Source organism: Leucoraja erinacea, chromosome 5, assembly GCF_028641065.1.
Source record: "Leucoraja erinacea ecotype New England chromosome 5, Leri_hhj_1, whole genome shotgun sequence".
Taxonomy (NCBI): Eukaryota; Metazoa; Chordata; class Chondrichthyes; order Rajiformes; family Rajidae; genus Leucoraja; species Leucoraja erinaceus.
Window position 1 is genome coordinate 52,133,066 of NC_073381.1, and position 22,737 is coordinate 52,155,802.

Consider the following 22,737-nt stretch of genomic DNA (forward strand, 5'->3'; position numbering starts at 1 on the left):
CGGTGGGGCAGGAAGGGGCATCGCCATCCTGGCTGTGGCATTGACTGACAGGAGAAGAGACCAATTTGCGTGGCATGACTGAAGGAATCTGCGCACGCGCGGTTTTAAAGATTTTAAAATCTCGATAACTTTTACAATATACCACCGATCAGAACGAAACTTGTTGCACTTGCAGCACAAGAGATCTTTGAGTAACCTGGCAAAATTGTAGCACAATCGCTTGCCGTTTTTAAGTAAATAGAAAAACTATAGATCACATAGAATTTAAAAAAAAAACACTTATGTAAACCAAAAGATGTCAGGGGACTCTCACTCCCGAATTTTATGTATTATTACTGGGCAGTGCATATTAAGAATATAATTTATTGGCTGGATAGTTCTACCCAACAGACAGAATGGATAAAAATGGAGAAAGAGGATTGTTTTCCTTGTAATATAGGAACGATCCATTTCTCCCCGAAAAAAACTGAACAATACAATGTATAAGAAGAACCCAATTATACATGATACAATAAGAATTTGGAAACAAATAAAATTATCTTTAAAATTAAGAAATTTATCATTGTTAATGCCAATTGCGAATAACCCTTTATTTAAACCATCTCTTATTGATAAAACATATAACCAATGGGAAAGTCTCGGAATTAGAAGGATACATCAATACCAACGCTTAAAATGTGGATTGCAAGCATGTTGGACACCGCACATCTTGAGGAAATGCGATTCCTCCTAATGGATAAATCAGACCAATTCATAACGAGTTGGTCTCCATTTGTCGTCTTTTTGGAATCATATGGTGCAACACAATTGTAAAAGCTAACTGTTTCAGGACTGGACGAGGGTTGATCAAGATTATAAACAATGATCTCCTTACTTCTTTTCTTTATGTATTCTTCTCTTTTTCCTATTTTCTTTTCTTCAACTTTCTTCATTCATTCTTCTTTTTTCTTCTTCTTCACACACTATATATCTCACTTCTTTCTATCCATTACTATCTAATTTCTTATTTTTATTCTTTATTATAACAAAAAAAAAAAAAGAAGCTGTACATAAAATGTATTATGAAAATGTATATTAGGCACTTTGGTGCCATATGATTGTACTTACTTCTAATAAAATAAAATATTTAAAAAAAAGAAAAGAAAAACCCCACAACCCGGAAGAGCACAAGATCAGAGTTTTAGTTATATACTAGACTAAGTGGGACCCGTTGGGTCCCAGCATCACACGGGAGGCTGGTCACCCAAAGCAATATTCCACCTCTCTACCAATTCCAATATTGCTCGCCAGTGGCTTTCTGTTGCGCTAGTATGGATGTTGTGGGCCGAAGGTACTGGTTTCCAGAGGGCTAGTATAAACATTGTGGGCTGAATGGATTCTTGGGCTGGCAGCTCAGTCACTGAGGCCTGGCAGTACAGTCACTTGGACCTGGCAGGCTGGCAGCTGAGAAACTGCCAGAAATTCTGCCCAAACCAGGTGACAGACTGTGAGAGAGAAGGGGGAGAGGGTGGACTGAATGGATTATTGGGCTGGCAGTTCAGTCACTTATGGCTGGTGGGATGGCAGTTCACTTACTCACGACTCGTGGGCTGTCAGTGCAGTCACTCACCCCTGGTACACTGGCAGTTCACTCAGTCACCCCTCCTCCCTTGACCCCCTCCCCCCACTCTGCTCCTTGTCATTCACATACACACACAGACTCATTCACACACACACACACAGACTCATTCACACACACACACACACACACACTCACACACACACACACACACACACACACACACAACACACACACACACACACACACACACACACACACACACACACATCAAACTGACACACAGACTCACTCTCACACACAGACTCATTCACACACACAGACTCATTCACACACACACAGACTCATTCACACACACACAGACTCATTCACACACACACATCATATACACACACATCCACACACACATATACACTCATTCACACACACAGACTCATTCTCACACACACACATTCATCACACACACACACAGACACATTCACACATACACACACACACTCATTCACACATACACACAGACTCATTCACACACACACACTCATCCACACACTCATTCACACACACACACACAGACTCATTCTCACACACACAAACACACTCATTCATACATACACACAGACTCACACGAAAACACACACACACAGATTCATTCAGACTCATTCACACAGACTCATTCACACACACACACACACACAGATTCATTGACACCCACAGACTCATTGACACGCACACACACACACACACAGACTCATTCACTCACACACACTCACTCAATACTAAAATGGCAAGTAACTTCAGAACGTGTTGAATATACAGTGTGTAAAACGTATGTTTAAAGCCTCCTGTAGAGGCTGCTGGTGCTGAAGCAGAAACGTGCTTTAAATAACATCCAACAAACACACTCACCATAGACAGAGCAGCTCTGCTGAATTATTCAACGGCGCTATCTTAACGTCACCCTCTGAGTGAGCCACGACACTTCCGGGTTTTATAGTACGTCCCCCCTGCCGCCAGCAGAGAGAATGGCAAGTTAAAAAACCCATTAATATCTCTCTGATTTTTCATAGATGGGAAATATCCTCCGGTGCAGTCCGGCGGAGGGGGGCTCTGAGCAAGGTGGCCAGAAATGACGGCCGTAAGTGGTGGCGTTCTCTTGGAAATCACATCACAGCAAGTCAAAAGCGGTTAAGATCAGACTTTTAGTAATATAATAAAGAAGGTATTCTTTTTTTAAAAAAATATTTTATTTATTAGAAGCAAATAACATAATACATTTCCTGTACCACTTCTTGTTTTAAACTTTAAAAAGAAGGAAAGTAGAGAGAGTTAGATAGGATAGTAAGTGCGTGAAAGAGTGATCAAGAGAGACCCGTAGAAATGTAAAACACGAAAAAGAGATAAAAAGAAAACCAAAGAAAAAGAAAGAGAAAAATAGAGAACAGAAGATATAAGAAAGTAAAATAAGATAAAAGGGATATACAGGTACTTCGTATCTTTACACACCACTCACCAGGTCCTGAATCCATATATTTTCAAAGTTATGTTGCACCCTATACTTGTGATGTCGACAAATGGAGACCAAATCTTTTGGAAATGGTCTGATTTGCCTGCTAGGAGGAATCTCATGTCTTCCAGATGTAACATTTCGGACATATTTGAAATCCACATTTTTATCGTTGGTGTGGGAGCGTTTTTCCAGGATTTAAGTATAAGTTTTTTTGCCATTATTAAGCTCAAAGCTGGCTTCTATTGTTCCTAAAATAATCAATTCTGCGTTCGGTTTCAGTTTTATTTTAAATAATTTTGTAAAAATTTCAAAGATTTCATTCCAAAATTTTTGGATTTTTATACAAAAAACAAAGGAATGTGCTATAGTTGTTTCTTGGGATAGACATCTATCACAAATGGGGGAGACATTTGGAAAACGTTTATTTATTTTAGTTTTTGAGTAATATAGTCTATGTAAAGTTTTAAATTGGATTAGAATATGTCTTACATTGATGGAGCATTCGTGCACATATAGCAAGTATTTATCCCACCTCTCTTTCGAAATTTTAATAGGTAGTACTTGTTCCCAATCTCTTCTAATTCTATCGGATGATGGTATTTCTATATTTAGGATGATATTATACAAGTATGATATTAAATTAGTTGATTCCACCTTTATATTCATTGCTTCATCTAATAGGTCTGGAGACAAATTTTGATATTCTTGTGTATATTTTTTCAAATAGTCAAGGATTTGAAAATATTTAAAATATTGATTACTTCTCAGATTGTATTTAAGTTGTAGTTGTTGGAATGATAAAAAATTTCCATTTTCATACATGTCTCCAAACGTTTTAATTCCTATTCTTTCCCAGTATGTAAATTATTTATCTATAATAGATGGTTTAAACGACAGATTATTAACTATTGGAGAAAGAAGCGATAGGTTTCTTAATTTTAAGGTTAATTTTATTTGTTTCCAAATTCTAATTGTACTATGAATAATTGGATTTTTACTGTTGTTTGTATTATTCAATTTTATTGGTGAGGCTATATTAAAAGAGGAGCAATCCTCTCTCTCCATTACTATCCAATCCACCTGCTGGGCAGAGTTGTCCAACAGGTGAATCATATTTTTGACATTTGCTGCCCAATAATAATACAAAAAATTAGGGAGTGTTAATCCACCAAATGCTTTAGGTTTGCACAAACGTCTTCTTTGAATTCTATGGGATTTATAGTCCCATATAAAGTTTGTGATGTCAGAATCCAGTTTTTAAAAAAAAACGTTTTTGATAAAAAATATCATTTTTATAGCATTTATTCAGCCTATTAAAGACATCGGAAGAGTTTCCCAAAATTTAATCAAGGCATTTAATTTATTAGGTATAGAAGATAGATTCTGAAGGGTATAGACACATCCTATCTGTTCAGATTCAAACAAATGCCTCAAAACTCATTGACTGGCGGTTCATTCTACAGCAAGAAAATGATCCCAAACATACTACTAAAGCACCAAAGGAGTTTTTCAAAGCTGAAAAATGGTCAGTTCTTGAGTGGCCAAGTGAATCACCCGATCTGAACCCAATTGTGCATGTCTTATCTATGCTGAAGAGAAAACTGAAGTGTACTTGCCCCCAAAACAAGCATGCTAAAGATGGCTGCAATACAGGCCTGGCATAGCATCACCAGAGAAGACACCCAGCAACTAGTGATGTCCATGAATCGCAGACCTCAAGCAGTCATTGCATGCAAAGGATATGCAACAAAATACTAACCTGACTACTTTCATTTGCATGACATTACTGTGTCCCAAATATTATCGTGCCCTGAAATGGGGGGTCTATGTAAATTAACTGCTGTGATTTCTACATGGTGAAACCAAAATGTATAAAAATGGCCTTTATTAAAATCTGACAATGTGCACTTTAACCACATGTGATTTTTTTCTATTACAAATCTCAAATTGGGGAGTACAGTGGCAAATAAATAAATGATGGGTCTTTGTCCCAAACAACGGTCTGGGGAAGCGCATCGGTTGACAGCTGTGAGTGACGTTGCGTCTCTTCTCTCTTGGTTGGATGTGCAGCCGCCGGGTGTCAGCGCATCTGTTTGCCAGCTGTGGGCGCTGCGCTGCCGGCCGCCGCTGCAGCCTCGCTCCCGAACTCCCTCCCTCCCTCCCTCCCTCTCTCCTGCCCTTCAACTCACACGGCAGCGCCAGCGCCGCCAATCCACGTTACACCGTGCCCGCCAGACTCCCCACTGGGCGGCCGGGGAGAGAGAGGGAGAGGGGAAAGAGAGAGAGAGAGAGGGAAAGAAAAAAAGGGAGGGATGGAGGCAAAGAAAGACAAGGGGAGGGAATGTAGAAAGGGGATGAAGGAAGGAAAAGAGAAAGGGAAGAAAGAGGGCGGGTGAGGAAAGAGGGTGGGAGAGGGAGAAAGAGGGGGGATGGGGGCAGGAGGGAGGAAGGGGAGGATGGAGGGAGGGAGGGGGAAGGAAAGGTGTGTGTGCTTGTGTGTCTGTCTCCCTGTGTGTGTCTCCTTGTGTGTGTATGTGTGCCTCCCTGTGTGTGTCTCTTTGTGTGTGTCTCCCTGTGTGTGTGTGTCTGTGTGTGTGTGTGTGTGTGTGTCTGTGTCTCCCTGTGTGTGTGTGCGTGTCTGTGTGTCTCCCTGTGTGTGTGTGCGTGTCTGTGTGTCCTCCTGTGTGTGTGTCTCCCTGTGTGTGTGTCTCCCTGTGTGTGTGTCTGTGTCTGTCTCCCTCCCTGTGTGTGTGTGTCTGACTCCCTGTGTGTGTGTGTGTGTGTGTGTGTGTGTCTTCCTTTGTGTATGTGTCTCCCTGTGTGTCTTGTCACATCCTGGCCTTAGACAGGGCTGCCAACTCTCACGCTTGGCAATCCTTTGAGCGTGAGAGTCACGCATTTCAGCCTATTCTCACGCTGATGACAGAATTCTCACGCTGTCTTCAGTACATGCACAGTTTGTCTCTTTTGCGCCACATCAGAGCGATCTGTGCGGTCTGGGGAAGCGCGTCAGTTGGCGCTGTGAGTGACGTCGCATCTCTTCTCTTCTCTTCTCCTCTTTCTTGGTTGGATGTGCAGCCGCCGACAACATGAAGCAGCCGGAGATAGAACTAACCAGGTGAATGGTTAGTATAGTAAGACCTGAGTGATCTCCTGGACAAGTGTCGATCGCCTAGATTGGGGTCGGAGAGGAATTTCCCGGATTTTTTTCCCGAATTGGACCTGGGTTTTTATCCGTTTTTTTGCCTCCCCCAGGAGATCACGAGGTTCTTGGGGTGGAGAGGGGTGATAGCGGTATAAAGGGGAGGGTAGTGTCTTGTGTTCTGTGTCTTGTGTCTACTGTTTGTGGGTAAGTGTGTCTGTTTAGTGTTCAGCCATGAGCGAATGGCGGTGCGGGCTCGATGGACCTGGTGGTCTGCTCTCGCACCTACTTTCTATGTTTCTATGTTTCTATGTGAATTGGTTGCAAAACATGGGGGGGATCACAATGAGGCCAAACATCTAGGACAGGGTTCGGTAACCTGTGTAACCTGTGTTACGAATCCGGCCCGTAACCGGAAACACGTTTTTTTTTTTCAATTCGTTTTCGCGCGGTCAGGGCAGGCGAGCCGACCTGAGAACTGCAGCCAGTCCCTGGGACGCGAGCTGATCTGGGAATGGCAGGCAGTCCCTGGGCATGCAAAATGCCAACTTGATCATTATGGACAAATTGGGCCAGCCATGTACATTGATTGAATTGAATTGAATTGAATTCCTTTATTGTCATTCAGACCTTACGGTCTGAACGAAATTTCGTGCCGGCAGTCATACATACAATCATCCAATAATAAACAACACTAAACACAAATTAACATCCACCACAGTGTATCCTCCAAGCACCTCCTCACTGTGGTGGAGGCAAAAATCTTAGGGCTGCAGTCTCTTCCCTCCTCTTCTCCCTCTGTGCTGAGGCGATTCCCCACCGGGCGATGGCACAAACAGTCCCGCGGCTCACCGAACCCCGCAAACGGGCCAGCTCAAACACCGCGGCCCAGGGTGGTCAAAGCTGCCGCCCTCCAGTCCAGCGGACGCAGCCACTGGCCCGCGGCTGAACCCCGGACTCAGGCCATAGCCGCCAGAATGCCGTCCCAGCCACTGGAGCACCGTTCCAGCCCCGAGCCGGATCGCCCTCACGTGAGGGCCGCTCCTCACTCGAACTGGGCCGCTCCGACGGGAGTGCCGTTCCACCCTCGGGATGGGCCGCTCCAACGGGAGCGCCACAGCCCCTCACGGGAGAGTCTCAGCCCCTCGCCAGGCCGCCCTCACGGGAGCGAGCCCAGGGCAAGTCCTGACTGGCTCTGCCTCCGGAGTCTCGAGGTCGCCAGCTCCACCATTAGGCCTCAGCGCAGACGGAGGCGGAGAAGGGGGATACGACAAAAAAGTCGCATTCCCCCGAAGGGAGAGACAGCACGCCCTGTTTCAACCCCCCCCCCCCCCCCACACATAAACACAACCTGTTGTATAACTCTGACTATGCAGATCTGAATGGGCTTAGAATGACCATTTAAGCAAAATTGCCCTCACTTTCCCCATTTTGATTCTTGAGATTAATATCCCTTTGCTCTGTTAACAGCGTTAAAGTACTTATGAGGTAGAGTCAGGAAAGGGAACATGTTATTTTTTTTAGTTTGCTTTAAATTGTTCGTTGATTTTTTGTTGACTGCCATAATTTCTGAAATGGTTTTAAAGTAACTTAACTGTTATAAAGCAGTAATAAGTGATTTTGCGTCACCAGTAATAAGTGCATTGTTTCTCTGAATTTTTCTGTATATATATGCATAACAGCATGAATATAATCTGATTTCCATACATGAATATAGTCATTCATGTGCTGCACCTGTTGATCAGAGCCTGGCTCTATTGTGGAATGTAATTAGGAATGTAATTTAGCCTTACCTTATTCATACCTAATCCAATTTAAAGCATAAATGTTGCATTCAAATGCAAGTTAAAAGACTCGCTACAGTATGCACCAGATTGCACAATTTCAAGCTGAAAAATGCAAAAGCTCCCTACCGTGGGAGGGGGAACACCCCCTTCCCCCCCCCCCCCCCCCTTGGTCACTACACTCCCTCGCAATTTCTTACTCTTAACTCTCACCCAATGTTGGCAGCCCTGCCATCCTACCAACAATTGGAGAGCAGTACTGAGCTACTATCTACCTTATAGGAGATGCTCGGACTATTTTTGATTGGACTTTATTTTACGCTAAACATTATTCCCGTTTTTGCCTCGGTACACATGACAATACACTAACCTCAAAAATGTGGATTCTGAAATGAAAAAATGCTGGAAATGCAATTTTCCTCATTACAGTTCTTTTCTTATCTCTCCCCCATCCTCATTCAACTTCTTCCTCAAAATGGTGTCTGTAGATCAGTGCATGTTCCTTTAACCATAGTGACCTCCCCACTACTAACCACTCCCCATTGTCTCCAGTATAATTGTAGTGTCCCCACCTCTAGCTCGCTCTCTAGCTCCAGTGATGACCACGGACAGCTACAGCATAGTGTAAAGAGTTAGTTTAATAAACAGTTACAGTAAAAGACTTGTGTGTGCAATAAGTCATTTTTACATGGTGTCACAGCGGTAGACCTGCGTCTCCTGTTTATCGGTTTTTGTTTTATTATTTCTTTCTCCCAGTCGTTCCCTCCGTTCGTTTTGTCATGTCCCACTCCTGTCGTCGACCTGACACGTTGGTTTTCGACACGGACATTGTCCATCGCTGGACCGTGTTCCAGCGCGATTTCGAACACTACATTGCTATTGCCCATCCTGATGCCACTCCTGCTGTACAGGCTCACCTGTTGCTCAACCTCGCTGGACCAGCAGCTATGGATCAATATGCTTCGTTCGATTTCGCCGCCGGAGAGGACCGTCACGACCCGGTATGTCTCATGGCTAAGTTCACTGCCCTCTGTGATATACCCACCAATAACATTATAGAACGCTTTAACTTCTTCCAGAGGCGGCAGCTGCCAGGCGAGCATATCGACGCTTATATTGCCGCTTTGCGTCACCTGGCTCGGCGTTGCCGCCTTGAAACAATCACCACAGACGAGTTAATTCGGGACGTCCTGGTTCATGGTCTCCGCAACGCAAAACTGCGTGAGGAGCTCCTTGTGAAGCCCGATCTGACACTGCGGGATGCAATGTATGCCGCCCGCATGGCCTCTGCCGTTGGCTCCGTGTCCCACCCGGCGTCCCAGGACATTAACTTTACCGGTGCAGCCGGTCGCCAGCAGTCCGCTGGAACTCAACGACGTAACCCCGCTGCCCTGCCCGCAAAGGTCACCACCTCAACTACCACACGCCGCTGCCCTAACTGTCATTTCACATCTCATCCATCAAACGTTTGCCCCGCACAGGGCAAGACCTGTCTTTCCTGTGGTAAACTCAACCATTTTTCTGCCGCCTGTCGTTCCCGTGGGAAGCCAGTCCCGGCTCCGAGAAGGAATCTAAACAACCTCGCAGATCTAAACAACCTTGCAGTCCCTGATAGCGCTCTGGTTTCCCACTACGAGCCGGAGGAGCTCCCAGACTCTGATGCAGCCTCCTCCTCCTATAGACAACAATCTTCTCGGTTGCAGCGGAGTGCCCCCCTGAGGGAACTAATCAAAAAGGACTCCACATGGGTCTGGCTCCCGCATCACCAGTCGGCTTTCGTGGCTCTAAAATTGAAGCTTGCCGCTACACGGACTCTGAAATTCTTCGATCTGCACAGACCCATTGTCCTCACTTGCGATGCCTCCAAGTTGGGTCTCGGTGCCGCTTGTCTGCAGCTTTATGACGGCCTGCAGCTGCCCGTCTCCTACGCTTCTCGCACCATGACCCCTGCCGAGCAACGCTATGCCCAGATTGAAAAAGAGCTGCTTGCCGTGGTATTCGCTTGTTCCAAGGACTACATCCTGGGCAACTCTTTCACCATCGAGACTGACCACCAGCCGCTGGTCACGATCTTGAATAAACCCATCCATGTTGCTTCTTCTCGGTTGCAGCGCATGATGCTGCAACTCCAGCGTTTCACGTTCCAAATCGTCTACCGTAAGGGCAAGGACATGTTTGTAGCCGACACCCTGTCTCGTGCTCCGTTGCCTTCCATTGCCCGCCACCCTTACGAATCGTCGGACCTTATGGTACTGAACGTTAACATTGTTCCTTCACAGCAGATGCAGTCCCTGGTGAAACACACTGCTGATGATCCTGCCCTGCAACAACTTGCGGACGTTATCCGCCGTGGTTGGCCTGACCGACGCTCCGAACTGCCTGCAGGCGCGGTGCCTTACTTCCTGATTCGGGATGAATTGGTGCTGCACGCCGGCGTGGTGGTAAAGGGTCACAAAGTCGTGGTGCCTGCCGCTCTGCGGGATCACTATTTCCAATCTGCTCACAGCGGCCACCCCGGGGTGGAAGCTACTTTGTCCCAGGCCCAGAGCCAATTCTACTGGCTAGGTATGGCTCAAGACATCCGTGACAGAGTCTCCGCTTGCGCTGCCTGCAACACCCTGCATCCCCATCAGCAGCGCCAGCCTCTCCTGCAGCCGCCGGCTCCCGAGCTCCCATGGATGGCCGTTGCCACTGACCTGTTCGAGTGGCGCGGAAAGCACTTCCTGGTCCTGGTGGACTCCTATTCCAGCTGGTTCGAGGTGGATCAGCTGACCTCCATCACTTCTGCCGCTGTCATCGGGAAGCTTCGCCGCCACTTCTCCACCTTCGGTTCCCCGGTGACCCTCCGATCGGACAATGGCAGCCAATTTTCCAGCGCTGAGTTCCGTGCCTTCGCTGCCCGTTGGAACTTTCACCACATCACCAGCAGCCCCGAGTATCCTCAAAGCAACGAACTTGCTGAACGGGCCGTCCGCAGTGCCAAGAAGCTGCTGGAACACTGCCGCCTTTTCCGTTCCGACTTCCACCTTGCTCTGCTCAACCTCCGCAACATTTCCCGCGACCCTGCGCTCGACTCACCTGCCCAGCGCCTCATGTCCCGCACCACCAGACCTCCCCTGCCGGTCTCTCAACAGTCCCTCAAACCCTCGGTCCAGAACCCTGCCACTGTCACTGAGCGCATTGTCCAAAAGAAAGATATCCAGAAGCGCTCCTTTGACAAATCCGCCCGGCCCCTTCCACGGCTGTTCCCGAGGCAGGTGGTTCGCATGCAGTCCCCCTCTGGTCACTACCGCCTGGCTGTCGTGGTCGGTGACGCCGGTTCACCGCGTTCCTACTTCGTCGACTACGAGGGGGCTATTTACCGTCGCTCCCGCCAACACCTACTGCTCGTGAACGAGCCCACTCCGCCCCCCGCCGATCCGTTCCACCCCCCCATTCCCTCCAGCCCTCCCGTTGCCCCGCCGGCCCCGGCAACTCCTCGCATGCCGCGCACCCTACCCTCCCAACTCTCGGTCCCCCGCTCCCCAAAGCCCCGTTCCCCTGCCTCGCCTGCCAAACCTGCCTCGCCTGCCAAACCTGCCTCGCCTGCCAAACCGGTCTCCTCGGCCGGCTCTCCGCCGTCTCCTCTCCTTCCACCGCCCGCCTTTACTGCCGATGCCCCGGCTGCTGTCCCTTCTGTTCCCGCCGAGGAGGAGGAGTGCGGTTAGCGCACCCGCTCTGGCCGGCTGGTCAAGCCGCCTGTCCGCTACGGGGAGTTCGCGTAGTTTTAAACTGTTACCGGTGCGGTTTGTGTTCGTAGCGTATGAGCCGTGGTCACTCTGTATATTACCTGCCATGCTTTTATTTCTAAGAGGAAGGATGTAGATCAGTGCATGTTCCTTTAACCATAGTGACCTCCCCACTACTAACCACTCCCCATTGTCTCCAGTATAATTGTAGTGTCCCCACCTCTAGCTCGCTCTCTAGCTCCAGTGATGACCACGGACAGCTACAGCTTAATGTAAAAGAGTTCGTTTAATAAACAGTTACAGTAAAAGACTTGTGTGTGCAATAAGTCATTTTTACAGTGTCAGCGTAAAGTTTTCATTTTTTTAAAATTGTTTCTCTGTATTGACTCAGCCACAACACAAAGAGTTACAAAATCATAAGTATATCACATGTTAAGCTGAATCAACAGCATTAGTTACACAATCTACAACGCTGAAATGCTTTGCAAAGATATATCTAAAGACTGGAATGTGTTTCACAAGAAAAAAAGTGTTAAAAACCTATTGCATGCATAAAATAAACCAACCTCATACTAGTTTATTTTTCGAATCTGCGCTTCGGTTTTTGATTGAATTTATGTTTACTTTAAACCACACCTTTCCAAATAGCACCAGGCCTTTATTATTTCAGAACTAAAGAACAAAATTGCCAAGGTTAAATTGGACATATCAAACCCATTTATAAACCCAAACTGTCTAAACCAAGTCAAAATAATTAGTTTGAATAATAGCACTGCAGGTCTGATGTCTTCCACTATCAATCCACGCGTCTCAGTTACCTGCTGACCTTTGCTGGTCACCTTTCCATGGCTGCAGTGACTATGGCTGACAGATTTTACGCAAGTACCGGCTTTTATCGACTGTAATTGTAGTTTTCCCTCTGATGCAATGCCAATTGTCACCCTTTCCCCTCCTCACTGACCTGAGGAAATAAAACTTCAGCTCTGAGTATCCCCGTCACCATCACAAATTGATCCCTCTGGTATCTCTACCGGCTCGTTAAAACAATTTTAAGATATTATATGTTACCAAGTAACAATGTGAAATTCAATAGATATAATGGGATTTCAGATGAGAGTAAACAAATTCCAAGAAAGTACAAATTCTAAGACCACATATATATGAATATATCTGCCAACTTATACATTCAGAACAGAAGTAGGTCAAATGGCACCTTGAGATTGCACTGCCATATAAAGGTATTGTTTACCTGACTGTAACCTTGGCTCCACGTTCCTGCCTCTCCCATGTGACTTTCAAGCTCTTGCTTGTCAAGGATCAATCTACCATTGCCTTAGAAATGTTGAAACTCTTCACTTCTGATCTGAATGGTAGCATGCAAAACAACGTTTTTCACTGTACCTTGGTACACTGACATTAATAAACCTAAACCTTCCACTGCCATTTAAGGAACACAGTTACAAAGATTTGCAATCCATTAGGAGAAAAAAGAATTGACTGGTGAGTTTCAGAGGAGCATGGGAACTGGATCCCAGTGAGTTTCAGTGTAGTGGGGTCAGTGACATTCAGAGAGGTGTAGGAACTAGGGCCCAACTGAACCTAGGCGAGTGGGAAACAGGGCCATGGTGAGTTTCAACGGATGTTATTAAACTGGAAAGGGTGCAAAGAAGATTTACAAGGATGTTCTGGGCCTCGAGGGTTTAAGCTAATAGGGGAGTTTGGGTAGTCTTGTACTTTTTCACCTAGACCTAGAGCGTAGGAGGCTGAGGGGTGACCTTATAGAGAATTATAAAATCGCAAGGGCACACATAAGTTGAATAGCCACAGTCATTTCCCCAGGGTACGAGAATCTAAAACTAACGGACATGAGTTTAAGGTGAGAAGGGAAAGATTTAAAAAGGTCCTGAAGTACAATGTTTTCCTCACAAAAAGTGGTGTGCATCAGGAATGAGCTGCCAACGGAAGCTGTGGAGGCGGGTACAATTGCAACGTTTAAGACACACTTGTACACATACATGTTTAAAGTGAGTTTGAAGGGATATGTGCCAGGCGTAAACAAGTGGGATTAGCACGCTTTGGAAACAAAGTTGACATTAATCAGTTGGGCTGAAGGACCTGTTTTTGTGCTGTATAGCTCTATGACTATGACAAAGGAATATGGAAATATCACTTCTGATCCAAATGCCAAACCATTGGGATTTTTCTGTAAGAAGGAAATGCAGATGTTGATTTACACTGAAGATAAACACAAAATGCTGGCGTGACTCAGCGGGTCAGGGAGCATCTCTGGAGAAAAGGAATAGGTGACATTTTGGATTGAGACCCTTCATAAGACTGAGAGTCAGGGAGAGGGATTTCAGAGGTTGAGAAGGTACAGAACAAAGCAGAGCCAGCATCGATGACTCAGAAAAGGTGGATGCCACAATGGTCCATTGTTGGCTTGGGATGAGGTGATAATGATGGAAAACAAATGGTAAAATTAGCAAGAGGAGTAGGGTGCGGGAGGGCGGAGAGGGAATGCAAGGGTTACTTGAAGTTAGAGAAATCAACATTTATGCCGATGGGTTGTAAGCTGCCCAAGTGAAATGAGGTGCTGCTCCTCCAATTTGTGGGTGGCCTCGCTCTGACAGTGGAGGAGGCCCAGGCCAGAAAGTTGGTATGGGAGTGGGAAAGGGAGTTAAAATGTTTGGCAACTGGAAGATCACGGAGGACAAGGCGGACTGACCGTAGGTGTTCAGCAAAACATTCGTCCAGTCTGCACTTGGTCTTGCCGATATGTGTCCATGAGGTTTGAGGAGGTGCGAGTGAACCTCTGCCTCAACTGAAAGGACTGTCGGGGTCCCTGGATGGAGTTGAGGGAGGAGGTATAGGGACAGGTGTTGCATCTCCTCCGGTTGCAGGGGAAGTACATGGGGAGGGCTGTGTTAACCAGGGACTTGCGGAGGGACCGGCCTCTACGGAAAGCGGAAATTGGTGGAGATGGGATGATGTGGCTAGTGGTGGGATCCTGTTAGAGGTGGGAACAATGTGAAATTCAATAGATATAATGGGATTTCAGATGAGAGTAAACAAATTCCAAGAAAGTACAAATTCTAAGACCACATATATATGAATATATCTGCCAACTTATACATTCAGAACAGAAGTAGGTCAAATGGCACCTTGAGATTGCACTGCCATATAAAGGTATTGTTTACCTGACTGTAACCTTGGCTCCACGTTCCTGCCTCTCCCATGTGACTTTCAAGCTCTTGCTTGTCAAGGATCAATCTACCATTGCCTTAGAAATGTTGAAACTCTTCACTTCTGATCTGAATGGTAGCATGCAAAACAACGTTTTTCACTGTACCTTGGTACACTGACATTAATAAACCTAAACCTTCCACTGCCATTTAAGGAACACAGTTACAAAGATTTGCAATCCATTAGGAGAAAAAAGAATTGACTGGTGAGTTTCAGAGGAGCATGGGAACTGGATCCCAGTGAGTTTCAGTGTAGTGGGGTCAGTGACATTCAGAGAGGTGTAGGAACTAGGGCCCAACTGAACCTAGGCGAGTGGGAAACAGGGCCATGGTGAGTTTCAAAGGATGTTATTAAACTGGAAAGGGTGCAAAGAAGATTTACAAGGATGTTCTGGGCCTCGAGGGTTTAAGCTAATAGGGGAGTTTGGGTAGTCTTGTACTTTTTCACCTAGACCTAGAGCGTAGGCGGCTGGGGGGTGACCTTATAGAGAATTATAAAATCGCAAGGGCACACATAAGTTGAATAGCCACAGTCATTTCCCCAGGGTACGAGAATCTAAAACTAACGGACATGAGTTTAAGGTGAGAAGGGAAAGATTTAAAAAGGTCCTGAAGTACAACGTTTTCCTCACAAAAAATGGTGTGCATCAGGAATGAGCTGCCAACGGAAGCTGTGGAGGCGGGTACAATTGCAACGTTTAAGACACACTTGTACACATACATGTTTAAAGTGAGTTTGAAGGGATATGTGCCAGGCGTAAGCAAGTGGGATTAGCACGCTTTGGAAACAAAGTTGACATTGATCAGTTGGGCTGAAGGACCTGTTTTTGTGCTGTATAGCTCTATGACTATGACAAAGGAATATGGAAATATCACTTCTGATCCAAATGCCAAACCATTGGGATTTTTCTGTAAGAAGGAAATGCAGATGTTGATTTACACTGAAGATAAACACAAAATGCTGGCGTGACTCAGCGGGTCAGGCAGCATCTCTGGAGAAAAGGAATAGGTAACATTTCGGATTGAGACCCTTCATACAACTGTGAGTCAGGGAGAGGGATTTCAGAGGTTGAGAAGGTACAGAACAAAGCAGAGCCAGCATCGATGACTCAGAAAAGGTGGATGCCACAATGGTCCATTGTTGGCTTGGGACGAGGTGATAATGATGGAAAACAAACAGTAAAATTAGCAAGAGAAGTAGGGTGCGGGAGGGCGGAGAGGGAATGCAAGGGTTACTTGAAGTTAGAGAAATCACCATTTATGCCGATGGGTTGTAAGCTGCCCAAGTGAAATGAGGTGCTGCTCCTCCAATTTGTGGGTGGCCTCGCTCTGACAGTGGAGGAGGCTCAGGCCAGAAAGTTGGTATGGGAGTGGGAAAGGGAGTTAAAATGTTTGGCAACTGGAAGATCACGGAGGACAAGGCGGACTGACCGCAGGTGTTCAGCAAAACATTCGTCCAGTCTGCACTTGGTCTTGCCGATATGTGTCCATGAGGTTTGAGGAGGTGCGAGTGAACCTCTGCCTCAACTGAAAGGACTGTCGGGGTCCCTGGATGGAGTTGAGGGAGGAGGTATAGGGACAGGTGTTGCATCTCCTCCGGTTGCAGGGGAAGTACATGGGGAGGGCTGTGTTAACCAGGGACTTGCGGAGGGACCGGCCTCTACGGAAAGCGGAAATTGGTGGAGATGGGAAGATGTGGCTACTGGTAGGATCCTGTTAGAGGTGGGAACAATGTCAGAGGATTACGTGCTGCATGCGGCGACTGATGGGGTGAAAGGTAATGACCAGGGGTCTCTGGATTTTTGAATAGTCGGATATCATGCTATTGGAATTTTACTGTACTTCCTTTTGTAGCATCCTTACTTCTCCTTCACAACGTATTTTCCAGTGTATCTGAATTATCAGTATTTTTTTCAACCTGAGCTTTGGCCCCCTGCATCCAAAACATTTACATGGCTCTAGCACCATTTCCCAAGACTCCTCATTCATTACTCTTACAGTATTACCAGCCAGGAAAAAGACCTATTTATACATAGTGCAGAACGATTTATAAAAATATTAATTTTCTTATAGCACGCTAAGACATTCACTTAATTCAACTTCTTGGTATTTTGCCACAAGCTGCCTGCAAGGCCTCTCCATGCAAATGTAGATACAGTTTATCAATTTTCTTGATGCAAGCATGGCGACGGTGTCCAAACTGTACAATCACAAGGGGCAACTAAACAAGTAGAATATGCAGAGATATAACACAAGAGACTGCAGCTGCTGAAATCCACAAGATACAAAGAACTCATTCTGAGCATTGGGCCAAGATGCGCATTTATTGTATTTATTTTCCAAGTATCAGAAACAACATGTTGTTTAAGAAGGAATTGCAGATGCTGGAAAATCAGAAGAAGGGTTTCGGCCCGAAACGTTGCCTATTTCCTTCGCTCCATAAATGCTGCTGCACCCGCTGAGTTTCTCCAGCACTTTTGTCTACTTCAGAAACAACATGTGATGGCTTATATACTTACAATTATATTTCAACAAATTGTGTTTGTTTAATTTAACTAACGGAAGATTATCTTGCCCACTAGACACAATTAATGAATTCTTAATGCGTTTCCTTATATATTAAATCATAATATACAATGAATGAAAATAATTTATCACGTTGATTAATGTTCTTCCCATGACCTTTGCTGCGTTGATGTATAGTTTCCTTTGTAGCATATTTATGTTGACATTCTTATAAGAAACTCGCAGCTTTGTTCCTGGTACGAAAATCATGTATTTATCGATATATCAAAGGTGCAAAATGTGCTACTTTCATTTCTCTCCATCCCATGTAGGGTTATTGATACAGAACAAGCTTGCAGGCAGGCACTTGGGAGCATATCTGTAGTTGTACTTTCAGTTCTGTAGTTTAAATAAACCAAAAAGCACTGACACCACACTAACTTTCAACCACACTGACATTGAACCAAGAGCCTGGAGTAATTCAGCTGGACAGGCAGCGTCTCTGGGGAGAAGGAGTGGGTGACGGAGACCCGAAACATCACCCATTCCTTGTCTCCAGAGATGCTGCCTGTCCCGCTGAGTCACTCCGGCTTTTTGTGTCTATCTTCGGTTTAAAGCAGCATCTGTAGTTCCTTCCTTCACATGTTGACATTTAACCACAGGGAGTTTCAACACCCGGTGTGTCGAGCGCGCCGGCGCACTGGCGGCGAGTGTGGGAGGGGGCGGGGCGGGGCGGGTGGAGAGGTCAGAGGGCGCTGCGTGAGCAGCTGTGAGGCCGTCAGTCCCAGTCCATCCGCCCGCCCGCCCGACGGCCCGACCGCCCGCCTGGGGATCTGGTTACAGTCAGCCCGCCTGGGGATCTGGTCGCCGCCGCCGCCGCCCGCTCACTCACTCACTCACTCGCTCACTCGCTCAGGGTCGCCTGTCCACCCGCCCGCCCGGGGTAAGTAGCAGCAGCAGCAGCACCAGCCCGCCACAACAGACCGCTTGGTTCCCTCCCCTCCCCTCCTCTCCCCTGTCAGCGACGGCTTGCTCGGCCTCTGCAACCTGTCGACCCCAATGTTTCCGGCTACGGCCTGCGCCCGACCTCAGCTGTCCCTTGTTACACATCCCCCTCCACCCCACAGTGCCTCCACCCCACCCCACACCACCTCTCCGCTGTCGGATCCCTGCCTTTCCCTCCTTCTCATTATCCTTTCCCCCAGCCCTGGTGTTGGATGTGTTGTTGTCTGATACAACAACCTCTCCAGGGAGAACGGGAAGAGCGTCAGTTTTTGCTTCTATTTTTCCCATTAGATGCCATTCGACAACTTGCCCACACTCTTGGGTATTAACATTTCAGTGCCCAGTCAATGCCTCTTGCTGTTACCTTGGCCAGAATCGATTGTGGAGGCCAAGTCATGGATATTTTTAAGGCGGAGATTGACAGATTCTTGATTAGTAAGGGTGTCAGGGGTTATGCGGAGAAAGCAGGAGAATTGATATGAGAGGGAAAGGTAGATCAGCCATGATTGAATGGCGGAGTAGGCATGATGGGCCAAATGGCCTAATTTTGCTCCTAGAGGCACTGTGGTCTAAAAATCTGAGACAACAATCCGATATATTACTGAGGGTGATCTATTGTTTCAGAGGTTTTGTTTGCTTGATAAGATCAGAGAGCACATCTGCTTATCCGAAGGACATCAAAGAGCTTGGTATCGAGCAGGGTTTTCAGTCCCCAGTCTTCAAGCAGTATTTAATTCTCATCCAACGTCACTTAACAATTCAATTCAATTCAACTTTATTGTCATTGCACAAATACGAGTACAGGTACAACAAAATGCAGTTTAGCGTCTGGTCATAGTGCAAGATAGTAGAAATAAAAATGCTGGTTAACAATGTGTGGACTGTGGATGAATTAAACTGGTACATAGGCAAATAAATGTATACAAATGGGAGAGTCTAAAGATAGCTAGCGACGGGACTGTGGGTTCAGCAGTGTAATGGTGTTATTGAAAAAGCTGTTTCTCAGCCTGCTTGTGCAAGACGTGAGGCTCCTGTACCGCCTCCCTAATGGAAGGAGGGCAAATACTCCATGGTTAGGGTGAGAGGGGTCCTTGATTATTTTCCCGGCCCGTCTCAGACACCGTTTGCGGTGGAGGGCATCCATGGCAGGGAGCGGGACACCAATGATGTGCTGAGCAGTTTTCACCACCCGTTGCAGTGCCTTCCTGTCAGCTGTGGTGCAGCTGCTGTACCATACCGTGAAGCAGGTGGTCAGGATGCTTTCAATGGTACATCTGTAGAAGTTGGACAGGACCTGGGGGGACAGGTGAGCTTTCTTAAGCCTCCTCAGAAAGTAAAGGCGCTGCTGAGCCTTTTTGATCAGTTTGGTGGTATTGAGGGACCAGGACAGATCCTCTGAGATGTGTACCCCGAGGAATTTGTAGTTGGAGACGCGCTCCACCTCAGTCCCGTTTATGTGGATGGGGGTATGTCTGCCACCTCTGGCTTTAGTCAACGATGATTTCCTTCATCTTCTTAGAGTTGAGGACGAGGTTATTATTGGCACACCAGGCTGCCAGGTTCAGGACATCCTCCCTATAGGCTGATTCGTTGTTGTCCCTGATCAGTCCTACCACCGTGGTGTCATCGGCAAATTTTATGATGGCGTTGGAGCCATACTTAGGGACGCAGTCATGGGTGAAGAGGGAGTAGAGGAGAGGGCTGAGCACACAGCCCTGTGGCACGCCGGTGTTCAGTGTTAGAGTGGAGGAGGTGAGGTTGTTGATCCTAACAGACTGGTCTGTTGGTGAGGAAATCCAGTGTCCAATTGCAGAGGGAGGTGGTGATGCCAAGTCCGCTGAGTTTGGTGATCAAGCTGGTGGGGATGACAGTATTAAATGCGGAGCTGAAGTCGATGAACAACAACCTGATGTAGGAGTTGTTGTTGTCATGGTGGGTCAGGGCAGAGTGTAGAGCCGCAGATATGGCGTCCTCTGTAGACCTGTTGGGCCTGTAGTCAAACTGATGGGGGTCCAGTCTGGGGGGGGAGGCTGACTTTGAGGTGAGCCAAGATCAGTCGCTCAAAGCACTTTGCGATGACGGGGGTGAGTGCCACTGGGCGGAAGTCGTTGAGACTCCCTGAAGCTGACTGTTTGAGCACTGGCACAATGGTTGATGTCTTGAGGCAAGTAGGGATGACACCCTGGGCCAGTGACAGATTGAAAATGTCAGTGAAGACCAGGGATAGTTGTCCAGCATATTAACAAATATAGAAACATAGAAAAATTGATGCAGGCTTAGGTCGTTCGGCCCTTCAAGCCAGCACCGCCATTCAATATGATCTAAAATCAGTACCCCCTTTCCTGCTTTTTCCCAATATCCTTTTATTCCTTTAGCCCCAAGAGCTAAATCTAACTCTCTCTTGAAAACATCCAGTGAATTAGTCCCCAGTGCCTTCTGTGGCAGAGAATTCCACAGATTCACAACTCTCTGGATGAATACATTTTTTCTCGTCTCAGTCCGAAATGGCCTACTCCTTATTTTTAAACTGTGATCCGTGGTTCTGGACTCCCCCAACATCGGGAACATTTTTCCTGCATCTAGCCTGTCCAATCCTTTAAGAATTTTATATGTTTCTATAAGATGCCCTCTCATCCTTCTAAATTCCAGTGAATACAAGCCCAGTCAACCCATTCTTTCATCATATGTCAGTCCTGCCATCCCAGGAATGAACCTGGTGAGCCCACACTGCACTCCCCCAATAGCAATAATGTCCTTCCTCAAATTAGGAGACCAAAATTGCACACAATACTCCAGGTGCGGTCTCACCAGGGCCCTGTACAACTGCAGTAGGACTTCCTTGCTCCTAAACTCAAATCCTCTCGCAATTAAGACCAACATGCCATTTGCTTTCTTCACTGTCTGCTATATCTGCATGATTACTTTCAGTGATTGATGTAGAAGCACACCCAGGTCTCGTTGCACCTCCCCTTTTCCTAATCTGACCCCATTCAGATAATCTTCCTTCCTGTTCTTGCCACCAAAGTGGATAACCTCATTATACTGCATCTGCCATGCATCTGCCCACACCCAACCTATCCAAGTTACCCTGTATCCTCATAGCATCCTCATCGCAGTTCACACTGCCACCCAGCTTTGTGTCATCCGCAAACTTGGAGATGTCACATTTAATTTCCTCGTCTAAGTCGTCAATATATATTGTAAATAACTTGGGTCCCTGCACCGAGCCTTCCGGCACTCCACTAATCCCCACCATAGTTTGTTGAAAGTGGCACCACAGGTAGATTGGGTGGTCAAAATTGGACTAAATTTGGCACATTGGACTTCATCACTGACTACATCAGTGTATTGAGTATAGAAGTTGGGAGGACATGTTGCAGTTATATAAGATATATAACCATATTTGGAATGTATTGTTCAGTTTTGGGCACCATGTTATTGGAAAGATGTTGTCAATCTGGAAAGGGTGCAGAGAAGAACAAAATCATGAGAGGAATAGATTGGGTAAACACACAGTCTCTTGCCCAGAGTTTAGGAACTGAGAACGGTTGGGGGGAGGGACTCAAATAGAGAAAGCCAGTAGACAGTGTGTGAGGCAGGAGGCAGAGAAGGGAAGCACTCAGACCCAACATGTGGGGGAGAAAGAAGAAAAAGGTAATAGAGAATAAGAGGTGGTGGGGGTTTCTTAAATGTGTGAGCAGAGAGACTGAGGGCTGTAAAATGAGGGTAGAAGCAATAGGTAGCAAGGTGAAAAGTAAGAGTGACAGGCAGACAAATCCAGAGCAAAAATCAAAAAGGGCCACTTTTCAACATAATTGTATAAGGGGTAAGAGTGTTGTAAAAACAAGCCTGAAGGCTTTGTGTCTCAATGCAAGGAGCATTCGTAATAAGGTGAATGAGTTGAATGTTCAGATAGTTATTAATGACTATGATATAGTTGGGATCACGGAGACCTGGCTCCAGGGTGATCAAGGCTGGGAGCCGAACATCCAGGGATAATAATAATAATAATAATAATAATAAATTTTATTTATGGGCGCCTTTCAAGAGTCTCAAGGACACCTTACAAAAATTTAGCAGGTAAAGGAAAAACATGTAAGGGGAATGAAATAAATAGTAGAGACATGACTAGTACACAAAGTAAAGACAGAATTCAATTCAAAACACAATATGAGGCAATTAATGCACAGATGAAAAGGGAGGGGGACGTGGGGCTAAGGATAGGCAGAGGTGAAGAGATGGGTCTTGATGCGGGACTGGAAGATG

General features: G+C 46.3%; 1 protein-coding gene across 1 annotated transcript in view; it reads left to right on the forward strand.

Moving 5' to 3' along the window:
• The first annotated feature begins 18,260 nt into the window (after nt 1-18,260).
• Nucleotides 18,261-22,737, forward strand: part of stx7l (syntaxin 7-like) — a 47,307-nt gene continuing 42,830 nt past the window's right edge. The window contains exon 1 of the mRNA XM_055635602.1: nt 18,261-18,409. The gene's annotated coding sequence lies outside the window, so the exon portion shown is untranslated. The remainder of the gene's footprint in view (nt 18,410-22,737) is intronic.